Here is a 27876-nt window from a genome sequence, read left to right on the forward strand (position 1 = left end):
TATAAATTATAAAAATAAATAAAAAATAAATAAGCATTCTTGGAAATAAAAATGGTGGATGGCTACAACCCAGTGCTTTATTTAGTAAGCTCTCCTGCCCAGAAAAAGAGAACCCAAGAGAAAACTGGAGGTCTATAGAAAGCATTCTGAGATGGGATATGGAGAGTAATTGGCCATCTCTTATTATTGTAGTTGTTTGAGATCATCAGAGAAATCCCCCAAGTCAGCATCTTGTGAGAATTATCAAGGGACATTCTCAAAACCCCCAAAGACCCATAGCCAAAATGTTGCTTATCCTTATTGTTGCTTTAGTTGTTATTATAATGGGGGGGAAATCATATATGGAATAGAAGAAATATTGTATTTTCTAGAGCAGCATATTGGATCAGCACAAAAGCGTTACCAGATCAACACAATGAAGAGGAAGAGGTTATATGATGGGAAAGAGGGCAAAAATGTCACATCAGTTAATATCTCCTTTAAGGATTTGTATCGTCTCCTGAACTCATACAGTAATCTCAGGAAATTACATTTAATTGAAGAAGGTGCCAATAGGTGTGATGGGAATACACAAGGATGCTCTAAATCACTTCTGCTCCTTTGAAACCAGTGTGTTAAAGAGCCTAGTAGAAGACTTTGCATATTCAAAGTTCTCCCAATGGTTAAAAAGACAGGCAAAAACAAAGGCTTTTTCAGTTTCTGTTGCTGATTTTCTTTTTTTTTTCCTGTAGTTTCTTCTTTTTAAAAAATATTTAACAGAAGTTTGCAAATAACTCTACTAAATGTGTATAAACTCCAACAACTCAACAAACATTACTTGGGATCACTGTACTCACATGAGATGGCTGGCAGCTTTGGGGTCCACATGATTAAATTTTCTCTGGGTAACACCTGAATACTGAAACATCTGAAGATCGAGGCCCTGGCTTGCAAACGTCTGTGCTGTGATAAATTAATGAGACTTTACAGATACTTTGCTTTCTTTGCAGCATGTATTTTAATCGGACAGTTAGCTGATTGATGGGATGAAAGTTAGGTAGCTAATCGACTAAAAGTCTTTAAGCCTTTGAGAAGGCAGATAATTTCATAAAATAATAATGCGTTTAAAGGCATGTCATGGAAGACCCACTTGAGATGCATGATATTCACTTTTATTAAACCATTTTGGTCTTAGGCAATTCCTTTTTCTTCTTTTGATCTTAGGCAGCTGATGTTCCATCTGGAACTTGAAATGTTGAAAGAAAAAGTGGGGGGGAAGAAATTAGGAAGCAGGATGGTAGCCAGGGAGACAACATGTTTTTGTGAAATATTCTTTATGCAGGGTAAGTATTTTGACGCTATGCCCATATTTGTAAAATGCTTGACTCTCTTTAAGTTATTTAAGTTTTCTAAATGTTTATTAGTCCATAGCGAGTGAGTAAGATCCACTGCAGGGAACAGAAAATGGAAATTTCTAAGAAACTCCTGCAAAAGATTTAGATGTTTTTGAAAGAACTGAAGGGAATCTTCATTCCCCCAACCTTGATTATTTAGCCATTTACTTCTAAAAAATATGTATGCTGTCTAGCCTATGGATATATTTGACACCACTGGTGAACAGTTCCTTTGTGTTCAAGAGTTTAATTATGAATGGGCTTCTTGTTTCCTTTAGCTTCTTCTCTCAGTCCCTTTTGCCCTCCTCCAAACACTGAAATAGTTTGTGGTTGTTAACATAGGCCTCATTTGGATTTTTAAAATATATACCCATGTAAGGTAGATAAGAGGGGAAAGGTGCTGCAACTGTGTCTCAACACGCTCTGCAAGTGGGAAGCAGGGGAGGGTGTAAATATGTGAAGTAGCCAAGGAGTCGCCCTGTCTTGTTACAGAGTATGCCTAGAGAACATAGCAAAATCTTAATTTTTCTTCATCTTAAGGGTGCGCAGCTTTCTTTCCATTCCTCTGTGAGGTAAATACCAGTATGAGAGGGACCTTGGCAAAGCAATCGCTAATGTTACCACTTTTTAGGGGGAGCTCATAAATTTCCCATAATTTACATCAGGGTTCAGTTATGGTCCCTAGATCCAGATATATTTGTGGAAGATAAAGGAAGGCAGGTATGTTGTGGATTCTAGCCCTGATGGTTTTGAAAACTGGGATTGCTAGGACTTTATTCATCCATTTTGCACACTCTGCTTTACATTTGGAAGGGATAACCATTTATTTGGAAATAGGGCATAGTGAGCCACAGAGGATGACCAAATCACCTGTTAGGCTGTGACTGTCAATCCCTTTTTAGCTTGGGGAGCATATATTCTTCATGTGTGCACAATTCTGGGATCTGCAAGGTGGCAAGGGTTATACATAAGTGTATACAGGAGCGCCTACTTTACATAAGGGTGGTACAGTTAGAGAATTTTAGCTTTGGATTTAACAATCCCCCACCCAAACTTTTACTTGAGATGACAATATATAGTTGTTTGTTTATTTCAAAGGATGGCAAGTCTCTGCCATTAACTCTGCCATTAACTCTGACGGCACCATGTCTGGATAATAAAGTCTGGTCTCCCCTGCAGCGTAAGTCAAAATGGTAGTGGAAAACAATTGCTAACAACCAGCGAGAGGCAGGTACACCCACAGCAGCCTAAACTGGCCAACAGAAGCTGGGCAGATCCCCACCCCCTGGCTGCACTTGCAACCACATCATCCCTGAAGTATGGCAGACTGTATCCACAGCAAAAATCATATTGGGAGAAGAGGGAAAGCAAATCAGGTGATGGTAATCAGCCTCAGCTATAGGCAGGGAATAAGATTAAGGCAATGTCCTGGTAGAAAAACAAGCATTCATTTGTTCCATGGTTGGGCGAAGTGAAGAAGAGCCCTAAGGGGTGGGGGTGAGGGGAAACCTTCAAAAATTGGCCTGCTTTTCTGTGAACATGAAAACTGAACTGGGAAAAACTGAGTCCTTTCTGCAACGTAAATTTACTATGTACTGCCTTTAGAACAACCAGTGTGCGGTGTATCTTGGAAGAAACACATCCCGCATTTGTTCATCTGTTTTTCTCTTGCCCGGCACCCAATTTCCCCTCACGGTGTTGGCTGCCGTAGCCACTCGCCAGGTGCTGCTAATATAGGTCAAAGAGGCCAGAGGGCTGCAAAGATTGAAGGCGATTTATTTAACAAAGACTGTCATGGCTGCATATGCTGATATGGGGTAGGCGAAGAAAAGGAAACGCTATTCCCAGATGCTGCAGCCCTTCAGCATTTCCTACACAGCTTTAATCCTAGCAGATTGAAGGCATCATCCTTTTGATGCAATTGGTTTCTGAAGCTGAGCGGAGGACTTAATTTTCACTGCCAGTTTTCAAGGGCCCAGCATCTGTGGGATACCCCAGAGCCACAGGGAATAGGAACACTCTTATTATTTTATTCTTCCCCTTTACTTCCCCTTTGTTATTATTTATTTATTTAAAGCATTTTTATACCACTTGTCATGCTTTGCATCTCCTGGTGGAAGACAGCATTAAATATATAATGATACAGTTTAAAATAAAGCAAATAGAACAATTCCAAATATTAAAAGTTATGAAAAACAAAAACCCGCTGGTAAATTTGTTAATACAGGTTTATGGGTTCATCAATACCAATTTTAAAATATATACGTGCAATATGAAGGGGGAATAAGCTAATAAATTATCATGACAGGTTAATTGGGAAGAAAAAAAGAATGGACAGAAAGGTGAAGGCAAAGGCAGGAAGAGGGGTAAAAATTAATCCAGTCTCTTGCATATTTTATTTCTCAAAACAGGTCTTTTCTTTTCAGACTTTCCCCAAATTTCATACCATGAACCAATCATATGCTAAATCAAAATTGATCACCCTCCCCCTTCTAAATAATCCAAGGTTGGGCAACTTTGGAGGGACTGAGGGACAAACTCCAAAAGTGATTTGACCAGGTCAGAGAAGTAGATGGGACCAGGATAAATTGAATTTTGATTAAATAGATGGTCAATTGAAATTAAATATACTTAATTCCCACGTATTTAATCATGCATACAAATTACTATTTAGTAGGAACTTTTCAAGGGGCTTTAAAGGCTTCAGGGGGAGGGGTTACTGCCTGTGCACCTCTCAAATAGTCCAAAGTTTTGCCCATGTAAGTTGGATCTATAGTTGAATAGATAGCATGTGTACAAAAATGGCTTTATTGGCCATTTCTCTACCTGCTCCATCAGTTGTTATTAATAAGCACACCTGACTAATCAGGAGAGACAGAGAGGAGACTGGCCAATTTCCTCCCTGCTCATCAGTGCTTTCAAATTCCTAATCAAGGTTATTTACAATGAAGCTTGAATTGGGCTGTAGTTTTACATGTTTCTTCTTTACATGTACTTTTGGATTAATTGTACTTTTAACATAAGCAAAGGCTACGGGTTCTGTTGACACTCAGCTATGTACATGGATTACTTGTCTTGTGTGAGATACACTCATTTTTTAAAAGAAACCAGTCCATATGCAAAAGAATGAATGAGAAACTTAGATTCATGCATATAAGCTTCAGTGGCTGAATCAAACTACTGAATGATGATGATCCAGCATAATTCAGAAACTAATGCAGAATTTTCCAGATTCAAAAATGTTCATCAACAGAGAGCAAAGCACATATGAATTGCAAAGTTTTTAATATATTACAAAATAAAGTACAAAGTACATAGAAAGTATGTAGAAAGCACAAATGGAATAAATAAATAAAATTATATAATTATGCATTTTATGTACATAAATAAGGACTATGATTATTCTATTACAGATAATTTTGTTGCAATCATACAGTACAGGCATACTTCATTTTATTGCGCTTCACTGATACTACATTTATCAAACAGCATCGCATGCTATAGAGAAATCTTTCATGAAAGGAAGAGTCAATTGATGCGGCAAACTTCACTGTTGTCTTATTTTAAGAATTTTTTAAATTAAGGTGTATGCATTGTTTTTTAAAACCTAACGCTATTGCACACTTAATAGACTACACATAATGTAAACATAACTTTTATATGCACTGGGAAACCAAAAAATTCATGTGACTTGCTTTATTGCGATATTCGCTTCATTGCAGTGATCTGGAACTGAACCCGCAATATCGCTGAGGTATGCCTGTACTTTAATTTATTTATAATATTTTATTTAAATCAGGTTAGGTTACCTTCATATTTAGAAATATAAAGTCCATTAGCCCTCTTCATTTCCCAAAGGTTCATGTATTGTTTCAAAAAGTTGCTCAGAACTAAAATAGTAGAATTGTCAGACACATGTGGATTATAACCTTTTCAATAGCCAAAAAATCTAGACCCCATATGAAGCTTATTTTTTCATATAATTTTTATTAAGAATTTTGATTACAATAGTAAAAATAGTACAAACTATACTTAGAGAAAGAGAACAAAATAGAAAAAAAGAATAAGAAATACAGGAAAAAGGAAAAAGAAAAAGAAAAGAAAAAAGAAAAAGAATATAATATAATATAATATAATATAATATAATATAATATAATATAATATAATATAATAAAGAAAAAATAAAAGAAATATATAAGGAAGTGATTTCCAACCTTCATCACAACTATAAACAAATTTAGTAACTCTTCACTGCCTCTAAGGTTACAAACAGATACCTCTTCATCCCATATCCCATCCTTTATCTATAAGCAAATCCATAGAACATCAACTTTTCAATCCTGGTGTCAGCAAAAAGTTCATGAAGTGCTGCCAGAACACTGCAAAAAAAGCCTTATTTTAACCATGATCAACTAAACCAACTTTATATTCCTTATACTCCTTCCTTTTACTCCTAACAGTCTCAATCTTTAATTCAATCAAATATTGTCATAGGATTTGATGGCTCTTCAATTCTTCTTTGTCCCATCACACAGATTTCTTCAAGGCTTTAATAAGCCTCTTTTGTAATTCCAATAAGAAAACCTTTTCCAGGTCATTCTCTTGGTTTATCATTTGTATTTCCCTTTTAATTTTTAAAACTACAGCCAGCCCCATTTTCTTCATACTATGTATGCAAATACTAAAATGTGGTATAGCAACTCTAGTCAGGGATCACAAACATGGAAGCAGGATGCTTGGACTTAGATGTATATACATAAGGCAGAATTACCACTGAACTATTTTTTAACATTAAGATCATATATGAAATAATTGGTCATTATCAATTGCCAGTCTTGACTGATTGTAAATAACATGATAGCCATTTTGAAAACTGACTGTAATGCTCAAAACAGATAGGCATTCTTTATTTCAAGGGCTTTGTGGGATTCAAATCAAACTGCAATGTTGTCTCAGGAAGTAACTGAGAAACTTCATACCAAATCCCCCTGAAGTATCCTTCATGCTTTTACAGTCAGTGATTCAGTTGCTAAAGTCAGGGATATCTTTCCTGTCCTTTGATTTTTGCAGATGAAAATTAAGTGGTACTGTTTGTGATAAAGTGACAAACTAATTTGGAAGTGAATGCATGTAATAGCAAGAGAAACTTATGCACATGGGTGACATAGCTTGTTTACTTTCCGGCGAGATCTGTCTTCTTCTGACACTAATCATAATAATCATTAAAAGAAACTGGGTCACCTCACAGTGGTAATTTTTGCAGAATCCTACAACTGTTGAGTCAATTTCATCTGCTTTTGGCTGAACATTCAGCTGAGCTGAGAGCAGACAGCCAGTGGAAGTTCCACTCACTAATCTTACTCGTCATGGACTAAATGTAAAGAGTTTATACCCTTAATGGGATGAAAGGTTTCAGTGATCCTTCAAAAAGTTAAACAGTTGAAATATTCTTCTATTTGCATTGATTGCATACCTGACAGGCCTCTGCTGGTAAATTTTAAAAAGTTAGTATCTGCAACTCCAGGCAGAACTATTAAATTTGTAACAACCAAGAAACTGGTAGGCTGGAGTGGGAAGTTTCTGCAGGAAATTGTCCAGTCATTCTTGCAATAGTTGTGTATTAATCATATAATCTCCTTTTGCCATAAATTCACATCTACGTCTCATGTGAATACAACACATTTAATAGTGTGAGGTTTAATCCATTGTGAATGGCTGCTGTTCTTTCTTCAGTTGTTCAGTTGTATATCTGAGTTTTCCACAGAAACTTCACAGATCTGTTGGACCAGAAAATTAAAAGAAGTCTGGTGGCACCTTTTTCAGCTAACAAATTTTGTTAAAAAATATAACCTTTTGTGAGCTGCAGCTTACTTCATCAGCAAAAGTCACAAAAGCATACACCTTTCATTACATTTGTTAGTCAGAAAAGGTGCTACCAGATTCCTTCTGTTTTTTTGCCATCATAGACTAACATGGTTCAACTCCTACAATGTCTGTTAGACAAGAGAGAAGGGGAGAGAGAGAGAATCTGTCTCATGAATATCATACCTTTCACCTTGTACACAGGAAATATCTTGGGATGGTAATTTTCAGTAAGATAAAGAGCATATGGGGTAATCTTTTCTTATCACAAACTAATATTTGGTTTTAAAAAAAATTAAATTAAATATTTGGTTTTAGAATATTTTAAAATTTACCAGCAGAGACCTTGTGTTTCTATCACTGGATTTGTAAAACAAATGTTGGAAACAAATTCAAATTCTAAATATACTGTGGAATTCAATCTCCTTTACTTTAAAAGTGGTAGATACTTCCCACCATCCAAGGAGAGAGATATAATTAGACCATTAGAAGGCCAATTACTAATTCATACAGGTTAATCCTTACTGGAAACTAGCTTTTTTAAAAAATTTCCATAATAGTTTTTAACATAGGCTGCATCAGATAAGAGAAGAGAAGAGAAGAGAAGAGAAGAGAAGAGAAGAGAAGAGAAGAGAAGAGAAGAGAAGAGAAGAGAAGAGGACATTAAGTGTCTAATTTCAACTGATGTTAGAGAGACAAATGGTGAGATTTTCGTACATCACTTTGAAAATGGACTACTGAAAACATAAATCCTTGAGAAAATAGGTTCATTAATACCCCAAGAATATCCCAAAACAGCCCCATTTAATTTAAGATGTTTTCTAAGGCTAAAAGATCAACTTGGAAAATATGGACCACATTCCATGAAAACACATATTTACTCATGGATCGCAGATCAGATCACAAAAGTCAGAGACCTCTCTGATCAAGAAGAAGGTGGAGTATTATATTTGAGATCTGAGCAGCTGGACCAGTTTACTTTAGTTTTTCCTCATCTTTCTGGACCACTGAGCAAGCCATTTTTCAAGCTGTCCAGTTAGAGGGGCAGCAAAGTAGAAAAATTACTTCAGTACCTGTAGCTATAAACTCATTATCAAAACAAGAGATAAATTCTTTAGCAAAAACCAGGCCTTGTTCCTTAGCCTGCCTCAATTTAGAAGTTTGAACAGCTAGGGAAAACATGGAAGGGGGACAGATACATAGTTTAAGAAGCTTACGCCAGTCTGCAGCCTGCATTTCCTTGGAATGAACTATTTTGACGATTTACATTGTTCTTAACAAATCTGAGCAACCAATCCAGAATTGCTACAAAATTATTCTTATTGCTAGTGGGCTTGGTGCTATTTTTAGCTCGATGGTAGCACATTTGCTTAGAATGCAGATGGTCCCATGTTTTGTTCATGATATTCCTAAGTAAGGCTGGGAAAAACCCTGCCTGAAACTCTGGGAAGCTACTGTTAATCAGAATCCTGGGTTAGAGGGTTAGTTTTACTCCCACAGCTTCCAGAAATTAAAAAGCTACTCTGATCTCCCTTCAGTTTTGCTTCTCCCTATCTTAGGGCCTTTTTTCAGTTCCAATGATGTAGCCAACACAGAGTTTTGTCTCTTTTTGATCACTTGGGTTTAGCCAACAATGTCATTTCTAAGAGCATTTCATTCCTCCAGTGGCTACTCTCAATCATACAGTCAATATTCAGATGGCTAAATCCAAGTGGGTAGAAAATACCTGCTTGATTAGAGTTACGAGATCTAAGCTGCAAAAATCTGGAGGCCCATTAAACAGTTGCTTTGTTGTTATCTAGTGTTTGTTTGGATTTTTGCAACCCAAATCTGGTGGTGGCCCTAAATTAGATGGTGGCAGAGGAGATGTTGTTTTGTAAATGATTTAAGAAGAAGCAGAATAAGATCTTCTTATTCAGCATGCCAGAAATAAATATATAATGGATATATCTGCTTCAAGTTCAAATTATACGAGACAGATATTGTCAAGTTTTCTGCCTCACAAACATCTAGCATAGTGTCAGTCAAATTTCTTTTTTTTTTCAAATAATTTTATTAAGAATTCTAAATGAAAAGAATAAAAGTCAGTATAAACTACAAAAAATACAAACCAAAAAAAAAATACAAAAAAGGGTGGGGAGAGAGTGTAGAAAAGGAAAAGGGGGGGGGGAGAAAAAGTAACTTCCCCCTTCATCCCAGCAGGTAAAAACAGTTTTAATAACTTATCACCATCTCTAAATAAAACATAATCTCTCTTCTCCCCATAACTCATCTCTTAAGTAACAAAAAAAAGAAAAGAAAAGAAATCCAGATGTTTCATCAATCATTCTTTGTCAGCAAAAGTCCAGTAAGGGCAGCCAGATATAACTGTTTTCCTCTTTTAGCCCTGATCAAACAAGCCAACCTTATAAACCTTCCCTGAATTTTTAAAATTATTCCTTAACCCCTTCAAAAGAAAGTCCCGGAGGTAATTTGCTGATCATCTGAGTGTCAGTCAAATTTCTTTGTCCATCAGTCCTTGAAGAAAATATTTTGAAGAGCTTTAAACAAGATTTGGGGAGTGAGGGATGTTATTTCTCCTGTAAAACGAGAGCATGTTTTGCATACTCAACCTGACAATAAATTTCTTGCATAAAATCAGCTGTTTGTTATTGTTTGATCTAATGTATTATAACAAGGATTATTCTCTGCAGTCACCTTTAGAATGATTGCCAGTTATTTGATTGTTGTTTGCTACTAGATATTTTTCAGCAGGCAATCACAGTCCACTTCCATCTCCACGTGCTTCTTGTCAAACACTCACTTCCCTTGCTTGGTATGATATCAGAGGTTTTACGCTGCATGCTAATTTTGGAGGAGTTCTTGTTTTTGTCTTTATAACACTGTACTACTGTTAAGCTTCCTTTTGTATCAGAAGAAAGAAAGACAAGACCTGCCCAGGCAGAATTTCACCTTTTCTGCATCTACAGTCATCAAAAAGTCTTCCTTTTTGTCTTCCTTTTAGGAAGCTTATTCTGGGGTTTGATAGAACTGCACTAGTACAACAAGTTGTCATTGACTGATTGATTATGTGTCAGATTATATAGATAGATTTTCTCCATGATGATCTGCCCCTAACCTGGTCTTCAGCTCTTCTAACAGTGCACTCATCGCCACTGTAACTGAGTGTATCCACCTTGCTGCTGGTCATTCTCTTTCCTTCCACCTTTCCCAGCATTAGAGCCTTCTCCAGACAAATTAGTGCTCTTGAACTAATCCACTGATAGAATCAGCTGGTGAGATTCAGAATACTTTTGAAACTGGAAAGAGATAAGACAGAAAATACATATATACTATCAACAATCAGATGAACCCATATTAGAACAAGTTATTGTGGATATTGCTGAAAGGAAAAAGAGATGCCAAAATCAGGCATTATACAGGTAGACCTTCTTTACCGACTGCCTCATATAGCAACCGTTCAAAGTTACGACAGTGCTGAAAAACATTATGACCAATGCCTGAATTTATGACTTTCACAGTGTCCCTCAGGCACATGATCACCATTACAGTCAGTATGCATTGCCCTGTGCCTGACCTGTTGTTTTTCTTTTTTCCCCTCACAGAGTGGAGAGATTGGAGAGGAAGGAATTATAAGAGAATAAGCAGGCACCCAATGGAGAATGCACATTGAAAGGAATGAGATGGCATCAGCAGCCCCAAGCATGCTGCACAAACAGCCTGGTATATTCCCCAATGTGTGTCTGCTTACTCTCTTGTAATCCCTTCCTCTCCAATCTATCTGCTCTGTGATGGGGGCGGGGTGGAACAGGTCAAGCACAGGAGAGATTAACTACAGAGATCCCTTGTTTTGTTTTTTCTTTTTTCTCCCCTCCCCCACCGCTCCAGAATAGAGAGATTGCTTAAACAAGCAAGCGGCGGGGGTGGGGGGGACCCAAGCATGCTAGCTGGGGAATTCTGGGAGTTGAAGTCCACCTCTCTTAAAGTTGCCAAGGTTGAGAAACACTGAATAGAGCCCTGAGATTAATTCCCAGGAGATTTCATTCCTGCGCAGCCCTATATAAGTAGGTATAAGTGGGCTTTATAAATTATAGACTTCAGTAATGAACAACCAGAACCACAACAATTCTGATAAGCTAAAAGTTGAAAAGTCAAATTTGGCTAAATTTTGGTTCACAACATCTGCCTCTTTGCTTATTCCACTTTGTTCAATAGCTAGGCAAATGTTTATTCATGACTGGTTGCTTAAAAGATACTGTTCTGTTTTTAAAAATCAGCAGCACATAACATTTGAGCTGTTTGCATTGCCAGAAAATTTAAAACTAAATACTTAGGAATCAAATATAAATCTAGGTTTCAGTCAAAATTTGGAACCAGCTTTACAAGGTTCAGGGTTTCTGTGCTAAAGATAACAATGTAAATTATTTATAGAGCATTTCTGATATATAGCATACAATGCTTATATATTCATTTTTAGATATCCCTGATGAAAGATTATTTGAATCTGAAAGATGTTGAAATATGTTTTCTTGATTTTTCCCCCTTTAAGAGATTCTTCTCTTTTTTTTTACAAATCCTATTTCTGTTGTTCTGCATTCTCAACAGACCTGCTTAAAAACAAAATATATACCAGAAATGTATACAGCTATATTTAACTCTCTCTGTGTGTTTTATTTCAAAGTGACAGAAATCCAATTAAATAGCAATATATTGTAAGGAATATTTCTTGGCATACTAGTCTTTTTAATATGTTATGAGCTTCCTTGATAGTAACTGTGGATCAATTTTTAATATTTGCCTCCTAGCAACCATTCAGATAATATTTTGAGCACAGCTACAAGTGCTACAAAGAGATAATCATGACAGGTAAAAGTTGGGGAACTTTCATCCGTAAGACAGCAATAGACAGCGGACCTAACTTCTGACTCAGACAATTATGAGTGGTAAGTAATGTCAATCTAGATAAAAAGCTGAAAAATATAAAGAAAACTGAAAAATGTAATCTCCTGTCACTTGAGCATAATTTAAAACTCCTGTTCTGTTTTGTCTTTCATTTGGGTGAATAAAGGAGTGGTCATCATGGTGTGAAAAGTTTCCTATGAATGAAAACAGATGAGTTTCCCTCCTTGAACAACATTAATTTAATGGGAAGGATAACTCCTAATGCTATCAGTCAAAGCATATTGTAGAGCAATTATATATATTCTTTCTTAAATGATGTTTCTGGGAAAAAAAACAAAAATGGAATAAATGGTAAGAAAACACTGAGAAGACATAAGTCTTGAACCTGCAAAAAGTCTGTGAATCAGGTAGTCCAGTTGTGCGATTGAAAGTCTCCTCCTGAATGACTGCAGGTGGATTCCACTTGAACTTTAAGCAGTGGCCAGTAAAGCATTTCACCATGCAAATCATTGCCCAAAGATGCAGGGCAACAGACAGAAGCAGAAGGATTATTAACTCATATACTTGAGTGGGACCAGTTGAAATACAGGGCACTTATTGTCCAATTGTATGCTTGCTGATTGGCTAGCCTCTCCTTCTCTAGGCACAGCCTGCAGATATTACCAAGGATAACTAGCCTGTCAGCAACTACATATTTGCACAATACGAACTTAAACTCCTCTCTGTAGTTATTAATGAAAGTAGCAATACCTCTCCTGTCTCAATTTCTCTGTTGCAGAGCAGTGTTTCTCACTTAAATGTAAAAAGGATTACAACTTTGCTACTGCTTCATTAAGATTTTTAATCTGAATAGTTTTTATTAATCCATTTTCAAACAAACTTACATAAAATAAAACTACTTCATTAATATTGACTTTCGGATTTCCTCAATATTTCTTTTTCCTGATGTTCATTGAAGGGACCACTCATCCCTACTCCCATTCAAACCTCATTGAAAAGAAGGGAGAGTATCAAACACTTTATAGAGAGAAATCCTTTGTTGGTTTATTTTGATTTTTTTTCCCCATCAGGAAAAGGATAACTACAACCATTTATACTGCGCAGTTTTGTTCTTCTTGTGTAGCAGACGAGCAAAGCGTGCCCCATTCATTGTCTTTCGGTACTCAAGACAACTAGAACAAACAATATGCAATGGGCACTAAGATCATTTACAGAGTGTGGCGGAACTAAATAAACTTGATATATATGGATCCAAACTCCTAGAGTAGTTGCATGCAAGATGAATGAAATGCTAATAAACACTAAGCAACAAAATCTAATCTGTTGATAGATCAAGATATTTTTTTTTTAAAGTTGCTGTCCTTTTAATCAGTACAGGTCTCTCAGCTCCTTCCTTGTGCCTGTAAAATTCTTCTCTGGTTTCTCTTTGGAGGTCTTTATAAAGCTTTGAGGGATGCATTAAAAAAAAAAAAAATTCTTGGTAACTCCTTGATTTCACAGTCTCCAGATCTAGTAAGAAACACCAGCCTACAATCTATGTGGGACCTGCTGAACAAAGTAGCATTGCACAGGTGTAAAAATTCATTTTTAAAATTGGGTCCTTAGTAAACTGTTAAGATAATTTGTTTTTACCAATGGTAGGTAGAAATACGCCTTTCATTCCCAAATTTTCACATCCAAAATTTAATTCTATTGATTTTCAGGATATCAGAATCCTATTTTTCCATGACAATCAAAGACAGAGGACAAGAAAAAATATGTTTTTAATCAGTTCTGTTTCTATTTAGAAACACTTACATTTTGATTCTTCACACCAAATCCTCTTTCATTTGGTCATCTCCCCCAGAATCAAGAGCAAACAGTGGATGCTCTTAGATAAAGACCTTTCAATTTAGGGTTTCAGCAGATGGGGGCAGCTTAAGGAGATTAAGAAAAAGTTTAGTAAAATTAGCCTTGCAATAGGGCATCTGTTTTTATCTTAAGGGACACTTATAAACCATACATGTTTAATTTGTGCCTTCCCCATAATCTAGCGAATTATAGTCCTCCAATTGCATCAGTATGGAAGGTTAATATTTAAAGGACTAAGAATTAAGTCTGAATCCACAAAAATGACTTTTTTATTAAGCAATCATTGTCAGAAGACACTTAGGAACAGTAATACCTCTAGTTTTGCCTTAGAGTTTCTATTACAATAATACTATTAAATCTGCCTCATGCAAAATAGGAATTGAATGGTTTGTCAGCTCATTAAGATCAGGGCTTCTCAAACCTTGTTCTTGAGAGCAAAGTTAAGGTCAGAGGTCAGTTAGAAAGCCAAAATGAAGAGAAAGTAGCTCAAGGCACTGGACACACAAAAAGACAACACAAAAATAGGGATGTTGGTGCTAGCACTCCTTTTGTACGGATGGTTACTTTAGGCAGGAGACAGGTCAAGGGAAAAAGAAGAGAGTAGCCCTCAAGGGACCTGGCATTTTTGAAGGAAGGGCTAATCTTAGGAAATATACTTGAATATTCCTCAAAATATATTTTGTAAAATGTGCTTGATTATTGGCTGCCCCTTTTCTGAAGTCTCAGGATGGCAGCAAGAACAACCAGTATAATAAAACAAGAGCCACTGTTTTACAAGGTCCCTAGGCTTCAGACCAAACATCCACCTCACCTAACATCCAATTGTCAACCCATGATAACTAAGTGTCATTAGTAACCCAGATGACCTCAGAACTCGCAAGCAAGTGAAACCTGAGGTCCACTATTCTTTGCCCCTGATGTCCCTTTAACTTGCCTCCAATTCAGAAAGATGTTTTCCTAAACCTGAAGATTTAGTTTAACTACTAATTCTAACAGCAGTAGATGGGACTATATGCTGTCATTTTTCTAATCTTCAGAGCTGGTTTTCCCTAGCGTAGCTTATCTTACTGAATTCTTCTGACAAAGAAGTCCATGATTTTATTATTCATTAACGAAAGGCATTTTATGTTGTCTTTCAGGACTTCACTTTCCAATCAACTTCACTGAGGGCCAGCTTCAAGGTTAGCTTTGTTTCTGACATAATACATTGCAAGTTTTTTGGCAGAGGTTAATTCTAAATGCATTGACTCATAAGTAAGCTCAACTTTCTTCAAGGAAGCATATTTCCGATTCAGTATGTTAGAATCTCCTGGTGATACTATCCTCTTGTTTATGAGTAGTGTTTTTGGTTAAGCAAGCATCAGCACTTACCTGATGAAGTATACTTATAATCTTCCACATATAGGCACAGAATGTCGCCCCCAGATTAGCAGTGAAGAACTTTGCTAAGTAAAAAACTCCTCCCTAAATAGCAGCATATGTCCAGAAAGACAAGTATACATATTAGAGTTGTACAATTATTGAAGGGAACATAAGCTCCCAATGCAGCCTATGTCTTCTTACTAACCTGATCTGAAAGAACTGAATGTTGTCATGCATTTTGAAGATGGTCAGGGATACCACATTTTATTTTCCAATAGCTATTTTCCACCATTTGTATCAAAGCATCCATCTGGTACCCATGACCTTTTTTCCTTGGGAGAACCTGAGGTGTTTATTAAGCAAATGCTAGGAAAGAGAAGTTGAAAGTACAGGCTACAGATCTGTCCTAACATCAGCATCTACAGTGATGAGCAAAGGGAGAACAAACAACAAGGTGTGTGTAACATCATTGTACATCATTGTGACTCACGTACGTGGGTAAGATGTCAGGATGCAAGTACATCACAGCAGTGTTAGCATGTCAATGTTGCTGCACATGTCCTCATTTTAATATTATTGTAGTCTGCAGTGGGTGCTTCTATTTTTTAACATTAACAACAGTGAAATATACAAGTTCATAAAATAGGTCATTTCTCATGCTTTTTGGAAAACCATATGGAGACAGAAATGTGGAATAATAACAAAGCATCATTTCAAGATTCTCTGAGGTTTCCATTATTCTGGGTAATGGCTTCCTACCTTGATTTTACACTTAAGTAGTTGTAACTACAAGTGCAAAACAGTGTTGAGTGGCAGACCCTCGAGACTTGTTCATTACCTGTCATTAAATCTTTTAAAGCTGGCATAATTGATCCAGCCAATAAGTCATCACTGATTTATAGGGGTCTGTCCCAAAGAATTGCTTGTTAAAAATTCATAACACCAGGATGTGTCTTTACAATCCATTAGCTGTTTACGTATCTACAATCCTAAAATTGATTGACCTCAGGCTGAAAAACTCATGGACCTATTTTATTCTCCCTCTTTCTTAAACAAGTCCTCAGAATTCAGAAAAGCAGCACTTCAGCCTTTCTCCCCTGTGAGCTATACTTTGACTCCCTCCACCACCACCATCAAAACTGAAACTTTACTCCAAATGATGAATAAATAAAGCATATTCCATAAACAGATTTTCACTATTATTTAAGCTCGCGAACTATGTCCTGTTAGCTTCCTTTCCCCACCATAAGATTCAAGTGTATAAATGTTCTAAAAGGCTTTGAATGTTTTATGATGATTTCAGGGAATGATGGAGTAATCGCTGCAGAGAGAAGCTATTAGTTTTAATATTTATATTGAGTGCTCTGAAACATTAATGTGACAGGATGTAAGATCAGAGCAGCGGGACATATTTACTTCCCAATTGTTGCCATGTGGCAAAAGTATATATTTTCTCAAGCTCTTTGGGGCTACTTCTAAAGAAAAAGACAAGTATTTGAATTTAGAGTTGATATAGCTTTTATCGTGAGGAGATATTGTCTGATGACCCTCTTCCTATGGAAGAATTAATCTAAATGCTTTGCTGTCCCAAAATTGCAGTCAGCCTGATAGGACCCCAGAGCAACTGTACTTAAGTTGCTGCCTTCCGAAAGGATGCGTGTACCTGCTGTCTGAGAATTCTGGGATGGGTGGTCCTGCTATTTAATGAATGAACAAATGAATTTGATTACTCACTGCCCAACTTTCAACTGATTCTGGGTGGCTCACAATATACCATTAAAAAAAACCAAATCAAGACAGGATCTATATAAATCACTATATATATATTTATATATATAAAGATAAAAACAAAAATAACAAAGACACATCCAACAAGGGGCCCCATGTATCTCAACCCGAGGTCTTCAAGGCTTTACAAAACACCAACAGGATGGGAGCCATATGGATTTCAGGAGTGATCTCATTCCAAAGGGCAGGTACCATGACAGAGAAAGCCCACTCCTGGGTTCCGATAGATGGCACTATTTAAAGAGACCAGAAGTGTGCCAACTCTGCCGGTATTATCAGCCAGGCAGAAACCATGGGAGATAGGCGGTCCCTCAAATTACCTTTCCCTAGGCCATGTAGGGTTTTTTAAGTAACAACCAGTACCTTGAATTGCACCCAGAAGCAGACTGGCCACCAGTGCAGCTCATGGAGCAGCAGTATCATGTGGGCATGCCTGGTCCCTTCCATTCTGGACCACTTGAAACTTCCAAGTGGCTTTCAAGGGTAACTCCATGTAGAGCACATTGCAGTAATTGAACCTTGAGGTGACTAGGGCATGGGTGACCATCTGAAGGGCCTTCCAATTCTGGAAGGGGTGCAACTGGCCATGAGATGGAGCTGTGCGACAGCCTTTGAGTAGGAGCTATGAGTCCAAGGGGACCCTCAGATTGCACACCACTCTTGAGTGGGGAAGTGCTATCCCATTCAAGAATACAGATGGAAAGTCCTTGGATCGGGGGGGGGGGGGTGCTATTATCCACAGCCATTTGGTCTCGAATCAGTTGGAGTCGGTTCCTCTCTGTCCAGGCTTGCATGGCCTCCAGGCTCTGGGACAGGACCTCAACAGCCTCACTTGTCCAGCTTGGGATCAAAAGATGTAATTAGGTATCATCAGCATATTGATGATACTGAACCCTAAACTGGCAGATGACCTCACTCAGTAGCTTCATGTAAATATTAAACAGGAGGGGAGAGTGCACCGAACCATGCAGCACCCCACATAGGAGGAGCCCAGAGGATAACCTCCCTCTACCTGCCAACACCAACTGGGCCATTCATGAAGGAAAGATAAGAACCGTCATAAAACAGTGCCCCCAATTTCCAACCCCCACAGACAGTTGCGTAGGATACCATAGTCGACAGTATCAAAGGTTGTGGAGAGATCAAGGAGCACTTCTAGCTCAGCTGTGGTGCAAGAGGGCCCTGTTTTCAGCCAGACACACTGAAGCTCTGCTCCGTTCCTCCATTGAAAGGAACTTGTTTATCCTCCATCGTAGCTCTTGAACTTCAGCTCCCTTGGCAGGTTCTGTAAATAGAACACTTTGCAGCTCCTCCTCACCGCCATCACCCCCACCCCAGCAGCTCAGGCCATGAGGCAGGGTGAAATTGGCCAAAACCTGTCAGCACGGGAAAAACCAAAGAACCAGGCTGCTTGAGTTTGCATGCGTGTATTTTACTGTCTTGTTTCTTCCCCTTTGCTTGAAAGAGGGAGTAAGGGGAGATTGATTGGTGCAGGAGTTCAAAACAGGGCAGTGTTTTTTGCCTCTTGTTCTCAAGAGTTCTGTGCTGGCTGAAATGAAGGGGACGGTGGGTTGTTTTCAAACTGCTTTTCAGGGATTGGGCTGCGCAGAAGTACCCTCAGTCATGTTTTCCTGACAAGAAGCAGAAACCCAGCCTGGATGAGCCCTCCCCTTTTTAAACATGCATTTCAGGGGTCACACACAGCTAATAAAATGGTGGGGCTTCAGTCATGCAGTTGGGCCCAGCCTGCCATCTTCACTTTTTTGAGCCTCGGCATCCCCGTCCCACCCCCTGCGGAGCCCCCGCTTTGGAGACAGCAATTCAGGCCATTCACCCAAACAAACATACTGTGCTTGCTGCTGCTGCTGCTGGATGACATAATGTGCTTATGGTGGCAGCCCAGGAGTCCACAATGATAGAACAATTACAAAATATGTATTGTGACATCACAACATGAGCCCCGTCCTGTTGCATTTATGTCCTGACATTGAACCCAAGTATGGAACAGATTTGGTCATGACATCAATGTGAACCTGTCACCCCTGGCTCCTCCTTGCCTCCCCTGAGGACACCTATGACTAATTTCAAGCCAAGCGTTAGTTGACATAGGAACTGTTTGGAGAGCAAAGTTTTCTCTATCTAAAGAGCTGCTTCTCTGCTATGTGCTGGAGGACATATTCGTTCGTTCATTCATTCATTCATTCATTCATTTAAAATCAAGCTAAAGATAAAAGCCATCACTGCATCTTTATGGAATTCATAAATTTACTCTGCATGCACTCAGAGAATTTATCCTTCATTGATACAGCTATGATGGCTCTGAAATACATACATACGTACATACATAAAAAATTGAATCCTGGCTCAGTTTAAGCTTGGATGGTCCAGCACTGACCAGAATCCAGTATTTTATTTACTTTTTGCTTGCTAGCAATTAAGCAATATCTATAACTATATCTATATCTATCTATATTGAATATTTATACACATCCACATATATGTATGTATACACACATGCACACACAATCACTTGATTTAAAAAATGTAATAATTCCATAGTTCAGTGGAGTCTGCAGGATATGGTCAAAAAAGTCAAGATGATGGCTTGACTTTTTTGACCATATTGGTCAAAAATTCTGCCCAGTTTTTACAGGTGGATCTTCAATTTCACTGTCATGGCCATCTTCTTCACTTTTTTACCATACCCTCGACACACCCCTGCCACAGTTATTATCAAATAAAGTAACTGGCAGTTGGGTGGCATTTAAAAAAAGTTTTACAAAGCACTTTAAAGGCCCTGAGGGTAAATATATTCCACCAAACGAAAGAAAAAAAATCACCTCATCAGACAAGATAATAAACACATTACATTACTGTAGGACAGAATAAGAAATTCCATAATAAGTGAAGCACCGTTAAAACTTAGAAAACATCAGATCCTTTGGACATGTTTCCACCACATAAAAGCTCTGTTATCATTTTCATTAACATCTCCATTAGTTGCAGTGTTTAAAAAATTACAGTTTCCTAGCATGTTCAATGGCCCTTTTCAGCTAATTTAATTCAGAATACAGAAAAATTCAAGGATGACACAATGACCATAATGAAATAGTTGAGAATGCAAAACCCTTCTCTGCCCAGGATCATCACTTCAATTTCCAAATTTAAAAGTGCACACCTGCTCCCTTCTCTAACAGAAAGTAGCGTTTCGAATGGCTGCAGCAGAGGCATGGACTCCCTTTTGGACTGAAGGCCACACCTGGCCTTTGAATGATGGGGTAGTGCTGCTCTGCAAAAACTAGCTAAGCCCAGGGCAAAAATGTAGCTTAAATGAAACACAGAGAATGCAATGACTTCCCTTGTATTTTATAATGCCTCCTTCTATTGGATTAATAGAAGGTAATTTTTGAAAGGGAACTGGGAGCTGCACAGAAAGCATTTTGGGGCTACACGCAACCTGGTGACTCAGAAAGTACTACATCTTTGGGATACAGGTAATAGTCTTCCTTTCTGTCCCTCCTCCTTGCACCACACTGCTAAGGGCTCCGAATCTCCCTCAACGCAGCTCCTTCTCATAGTTTTCCATGCTTCATGTAGAAAAATCAGCCAACCACTCCCTCATGAGCGTCTTTTTTCTTGGAAGAAGCAGGAATCGTGCTGCATATTTGGGCCACAGAAGGTCCCTGAAGCTGCTTGGGTGCTGAGAAGCTTTATACAATTTAACACAGAGATATTTCAAACGGACTTCTGGAAGCCAAGTGTGTTGGCATGGAACAAGAACTGAAGGAAGAACAAAAAGTAATGTAATCTCAGAGGACATGATAAGTGTGGAACATGAGGGAGCCATATCTGCATTTTATGAAGATATCCCAGTGAGGTTCCATGCTAGATTCCAGTAAGATACCATGTCATAAAATAACTGTTTCCAGATTATATACCATACAATGGCTGGATTCCCACAATAAGCCAACCAAACCACAGTGTGTATACCCCTCATAATGACACTGGACAGGCCAAAAGAGACAATCAAGAGGAAGAAGTCTGGGAAATGGAAGAAGGAGAAGGGAGAGACTTGAATTTGACAAACTGACTGAATAAACCAGTCAATTCCTTGAGGCAGGCTATAATTATAATTGTTAAACAGGCAGAAAGAAATTTTCTTGCAGTTCTATTTTTGCTTTTCAGACATCCTTCTCTGTTTTTATGTGATGTGTTATGTATTGAGGAAAGACAGAGTACCCTTAGCTCTTGTTATTTTTATCTTACAAATACTGCATTAAACTTGTTGAAGCCCAGGTTCCTGGCATTATTTTTGGTGAGAAATCAGGGTTGTGAAACATGTTTAGAAAAATAAAGCTCCCTAATTAAAGCTGGCATTTCTAACCCACCTACTGAGTTACAGGAACCTTGAAAGAAAGATGATGCCATTTGTGCTGGTAGTTATGGATCATAGTCAGACTGGAATGGAGCCAGATGATCTCTGCTACAACGGTGTCATAAATGTGGATTGCTTAAATTAAAAAGTTCTGGATTTAGTAGAAATATGAGGTTTAGGAACAGGAAGGATTTCTCTTCTCTACTGTGGTTCTGATGCAAAGATGATTGCCCGTATACCCTACTAACACAAACAACTTGGTCAAACATCTGGCACCTCTTAAACAAGAGAGGGAAGTTGAAATCAATTACTCTGCCTAGCAATCATTTCTAGAAAATATTCAGGTTTTAGCATTTTTTTAAAGTTTAAAGCAGCTGGAAATACATTTTGTAAATGTGATCGGGCTGTTTTCTTCTTCTTCTTCTTCTTCTTCTTCTTCTTCTTCTTCTTCTTCTTCTTCTTCTTCTTCTAGAACTTTGAAAAGTTATGTACACAGATACCTTAATTAGCTGCTATTCATCTTATCTAACAGCAGTATGATATATTTTAATATTGCATTATTTAGAAATGTTATAATTTGGTTTTACCTTATCTGACTATTTTGTGGCGAAGAACACCTCTAGACTCCTTTTCTCCAGGAGAGAAGTATGCTGGCTTAAAATGCACAGTCTGCACTTTAAACTCCTATTCTGTCCATAGAAGAAGTGGGGAAAGACAGAGAAGGGGTGGGAAACTGGCACCTCCTTTGGTTCCAGTTACTGGGAATATGAGACTTGAGGGTCTTTTGCTATCAATCCTCCAATTCTAGAGAGTTGTCACTCTCTAGGGATTAGGGAACTGACACCCAAGGAGCCATTCTCTTTTGTTTTTCCCAGTTTCTTCTCCTGCTACTCACAGCAAGAAAAGCAGGGGTCTGGTAAGGGTGCTCACAGGAATGGGATCAAAAAAGTCAAAATGGCGGCCACAACCGTGCAGTTGAAGCCCTGCCTCTTTTTACATGCATCATGACACATGTAAAATAGGTGGGGCTTTGATCTCATGGTGGTGGCTGTTGTCTTGACTTTTTTGACCCAATCCCTGCAGTCACCACTGAGCATGGGGGGCGGGGGAGAGAGAGAGATAGAAGGCCCACAACAGATCTACTGCTGTCAGTTCTCCAGTTCCACAAAATGGAGTGGAATGAGAGAATGGCCTAGAGGGACAGGAGAAAGAACTGCAACCAAGGCAACAGTCAGATAAACAAAATCTGAGTCCGGGGCAGAACAGTAACCTGAGAAGATGCCTCAGACAAGCCCGTCCCTAGTTCTCACAAAGAGAAAGGGGGGAAGAGGGGAAGCACATTCAGACTTGCAAGATTCAGTTACTATATCTTTAGAATAAAAGTAATATTGGCCTGCATGACTTTTTTTTCCTAGTCTGGTCTAGCTTGAAGGTCTGACACAGGATGATCTGTGGGATCCAGCTAGAACCAAAGGAGCTGTTCTTCCCATTTCTTTCCCCCCGCTCTTCCCCCCACACAGGGCAAGAAAACAAGATGGGAGACGAGGGGGGAGCATGGATCTTTTTGTTATCCATTCCAGAGAACTGGCACCAAAAAGACCTAATTCCCCACACACTTTATTGCAAGTAACAGACTGAGGAAGAATTGCTTCCCCACACTTCCCTCTCCATGGGGTAAGGGAAATGGGGTGGAAATGGCTCTTTAGGCACCATCTCTCATGGTCACACTGCTGACCATTCTGCAGATTAGGCACTGCATCTCATCCATGGCTTGGGATCATTTTTTGCGACATGTCCAGCAGTTTGGACACACTTCAAAAACACATTTGGGTAATTCTCGGGAGAGTAACTTTATCACAGAGAGTGGTGGATAAAGAGGATAAGAGTGGGAATGGAAGTTGATGCCCAGTTCTTAACACATACACACACATATACTATAGTAATACATGGGGGAACTGGGTCTAACACCAAAAAGAGCCCATACCTCATCTTCTTGCTTGAAATGGGTGGTAGGAAAAAGGAGAAGAGATGTGCTGAGGGGAAAATGGATCATTTGGTGTCAGGTTCTCCAATCCTGTGAATGGCTTCATGGGATCACAGAATTAACAACAGAAGACTGATTCCTTCCCCTCAATAAAGTTGTCCCCTCATCGCCCCACAGGTTTTGCACCTCCACCAATGGAAGTGCTGTGGCCAAGGGTTGCACTGGTGAAAAGCTTTCCTGGAAGGCTGAATGGAATCCAGTTGCAACCATTTCAGACAACTGGCTTTCAGTTCTGCTACTAGCCTGCCATGTTTCCAGATCAAGCAAAACTCCACTTAGTACCATTCAGGATCCAGCTTCCTGATTTTTTCCCCTTAAATATTTATTTAATAAAATTGAAGAAAAGAAAAAACAAAAAGGAAATCTTCAGGTTGGGGGTTCAAGAGCAAAAGAGGCAGTCCGCAACACAGGGCAAGAACGTAGGAGGCCAGATTCAAAATACATGAGAACTTTAAATTAAAAGGATAGTAATTCAAAGAGTTTCTGTGCAAGTCTTCCTCATGGATCAGAAAGGAAAACAAACCAGAGTTTTTCTGATAAAATATGAAACCATTCATCAGAGAATTATATATAGTATGCAGTCAATTGGAGAAACAGAAGAAGGAAAAATCCTAATTATAAATTATTAAGCTTACCATTTTTAATTAGAATCAGGATGGATTTTTTAAAAATAGTTTTATTTTAATATTTTAAAGATTGATCTAATATTGATCTAAGCAAAGCATTGGGTTATTTAGTTCTTTATGCATTTTAATACCACTTTGAGGCTTTCCTCATTTTCTCTACTGCAGTGTTTCTCAACCTTGGCAACTTTAAGATGTGTGGACTTAGCTCCCAGAGTTCCCCAGCCAGCAAGCTCACTGGGGAATTCTGGGAGCTGAAGTCCACACATCTTAAAGTGACTAAGGTTGAGAAACATTGTTCTACTGTGTTTTGGGACTGCCCTCTTTTTAGTTTCAGGGAGGTTCAAAATCAGGCAGGGTTATGTTGCAACCAGTAAGAATGATTCCCTGTTATGAAAATGGACTTTAATTTTTTTTAAAAAATATACATGCTGCCACTTACCTGAACAAGTCACGTTAGCAAATATTTAGAACAGTGTTTCTCAACCTTGGCAACTTTTAAGATGTGTGGACTTCAACTCCCAGTATTCCCCATGCTGGCTTTGTACCCTTTGTAGTAGCCAATCAGTTCAACCCTTAAGAAAATACTTGAAATTGGCAATCCTTTTGATAAACCATTCCCCAACACTGCCACAATTGAAAGGGTCTGTTTCTAGTAGAAGTCCACCACACCTCATTAGGTGGAGCTGTTTGGAGCAAGCTGTACATAACAGTGAGAATCCTTAGCATGGGACATAGAAGAGAAGGTCATTGGCCCGTGTGACTTGCCTGTATATCCAGATGATACCATACAATAAAAGAAAGTTCATGTACTCTATCTTCTATCAGCCGAAAGCTTGATGATGATATTGTTAACATGCCTATGTTTGCCTAGATGAATAAGGCGAAGGCAATGATATATTTTTATGTATCTAGTACTACTCTTCCCCTATTTAGCAGCACAGATTGAAAACATAGCTGATGGGAGAGGAAAAGGGGCATTAGGCCTTAAAGTTGTGAGAATAGGTTTCACTGTCCCAAAGTACTTCATGTACCAACGCTGTTAATATCACCATTAACACAAGAATTCTCTTGTGTTCCCCAAACAGAACACACTCTTTATAACATGTCCTTTTCTCTGTTGCTACCACCATGGAACAAACAATGCCATTTCCCAGCAAGACCATCACTGGCAGCCATGAACTCAGAAATGCCCATTTTAATTATAAACTTTTTCATGGTTTTTTTTCCACAACATTTCACACTTAGTTCATAGTGAAAACTGTTCCTCACTGTATGAAAGCTGAGGTTGTTATGCTAAGGGAAACAAGTGTAGCTGAATTTAGCAAAGACCAAATTCATCATTGCTGTACCTCCATGGGCCTTTCTGATTGTCACATGAAGTCACACCATTGGCCTATTGTACTGCTACGGCAGGTTAGAAGTTCAGCATCCAACTGCATCATCATCATCATCATCATCATCATCATCATCATCATCATCATCATCATTATTATTATTACCGATGGGCATGGTTGAAGCTCTAAATGTTCACTCCTTTGTGCACATAATGCTCTGTTAGGAACAATGGATGGAGCAAAGCAATTATAGATTCTCGTTACCCAGAATTAGAGTGGGCAAATTCCCCTAAACTTTAGCAACACTGACAGTTTTCTTTTACCCAGCCTAAGCTTTTTCAAAACTCCATTGTGAAGCCCTGTGAAATGAGCTGACTTCGACTAGAAAAAGATATAAACTGCATTATGATTACATTGGTATTCTTCTTCAGAGATCAGGGAAAATATGACAAGTCTGACTCCTATTATATTATAGAGCCGATTCCATTTAACAGTGCTAGAGCTGAGCTGCGAAGGCATATCCTAAGATATTTTCACTTCACGCATTTGACATTGGCATTAGTTACTGCATTTAAGATACAGGAGGCTGTTTATTGCCATGTCCTCCTCGTTGTGAATGTTAACCACAGAAGGGGAATATTTGATGCTGCAAATGACTTAGCTTCCTAGTTTTCCATTCCTTTTTAGTATGCAATTATTTGTTTGGTTTCACTGAGCAAATGAAATTTCAAGGGCATTTCAAGGAAAATAAACAAAGTACAACCCCAGCAAGGAGGGGGGAGGGGGGAGAGGTTGGTCTTTGTATTCAGGAAGAGCACTCCAGGCATGCATATGTATGAATCAACAAAATCAGGTTAGAAATTGGAAATTGCACTCCACACTAGAGCATTTTTCTTGCTCTAGAGATGTGTGCTACAGATTTGAAGGACTAATAAAAAAGCAGCAGCATGACTGGAACAGATGTTTTTTATGGACTCAGCTTGTTAATAGTCTTTTTAGCTTCTCCTAAGGACTTAAAGCAGATACCTGCCTTGTCCTGAATATTTGAAATCCTGTTAACATTGTCCAAAATGTGCACTAACAAGCTGCAGTGGAAATCCTGACATTTTACGCACACCTCGGAATAAGCTTCGCTTGGTAAGGTTGCCCTACTCCCCCAAAGAAGGCAAGGTTTTGAAATTGAACGCTGGTTGGAAAAGAATAATTCTTAAGCCATTTGACCTTATAGTCTACATCAGGGATGGGCAGCATGTGGGCCCTGGAATGGCAAAGGGACCCTGAGGCTATTTTTTGAGTCCCTTGGAATCCTCTCAAATGCAGCCCCCAGATGACACACTGCTAAAAATGGTCCATTGCTCCATTTGTTTTCTGCAACCCTTCTCCCCAAAGAAATAAAAGAGGTGGGAGGAGTCCAGTTCTGCTCATTCTGATGTCACCGCCCTAAAAGAAAAGTCACACGAGACACTGAGGCTCAACATCTGCCCAGTAAGTGCAACTGAACTAAGTATAGTAACTTACAAAAAGAAACTGGGTAAGATCAGACTTTGTGAGTGGAGAAATAAGTCATGAGATTCCCTTGTCCATTAGACAGATGGATTTGTTCAGGGAATTAAACAAACTCATATGACAGAGGTCTATCAGAAGTTAGTAGCATAGCCAAGCCAAGTCTTATTGCTGAAACTTCTCCATGAAGAAGTTTAGAGATTGGCTCCACCCAGAAAGGCTATTGACTCTTCCTGAGTAAGAAGGAATGACTGAGTAGCAAAGTCTACCTGACAGGTCTTAAATTTCTACTATTAGGTTCTAGTCTTGTCTTCTGATCTGCCTTCTCTCAGGTCCAGATTGCAGTTTGACCCTGGCTTCCTGTTCTTGACTCTTTCCATTTGCTTACCATGGCCCAACCTCAATAAATGATACCCTCCTGCAAACTGAATCAATCCTATTACTTGTGCTTGAGTCTTTGATATAATAAAGGCCCCTGAGAGCCTTTACTACTAAAACTGCATCCCCCTGTGCCATTTTATTTGGGAGGGTCTTCCATAGTTCTAATCATCGCCACTCCTCATCTGTTAATGGAGGAAACCAGTGCATCAAAAACTGTTCCAGGTGCAGAAGGATTTCAACCTTACAGGAAAAAAATGTGAAGAGTAGTTTCAGGATGTATACTATATAAATGACACTGGGCAGCAGCAAGCTGGTCCATTCTACGCTAAACATTGACAAGGAGAAAATGTAAAGTTCAATCAAGGCATGAAACATGAATTAGAGATGATAAAATTGCAATAGGATGTAAACCAGGAATTTCTGAAAACTTTGCTGAGCCGTTTTGTTGGTAACTTCATGGCATAACTAGCAGACC

This window comes from Python bivittatus, unplaced genomic scaffold, assembly GCF_059951505.1.
Source record: "Python bivittatus isolate LINGU-HERP-01145 unplaced genomic scaffold, Pbiv_v1 ctg000700_np1212, whole genome shotgun sequence".
NCBI lineage: Eukaryota > Metazoa > Chordata > Lepidosauria > Squamata > Pythonidae > Python > Python bivittatus.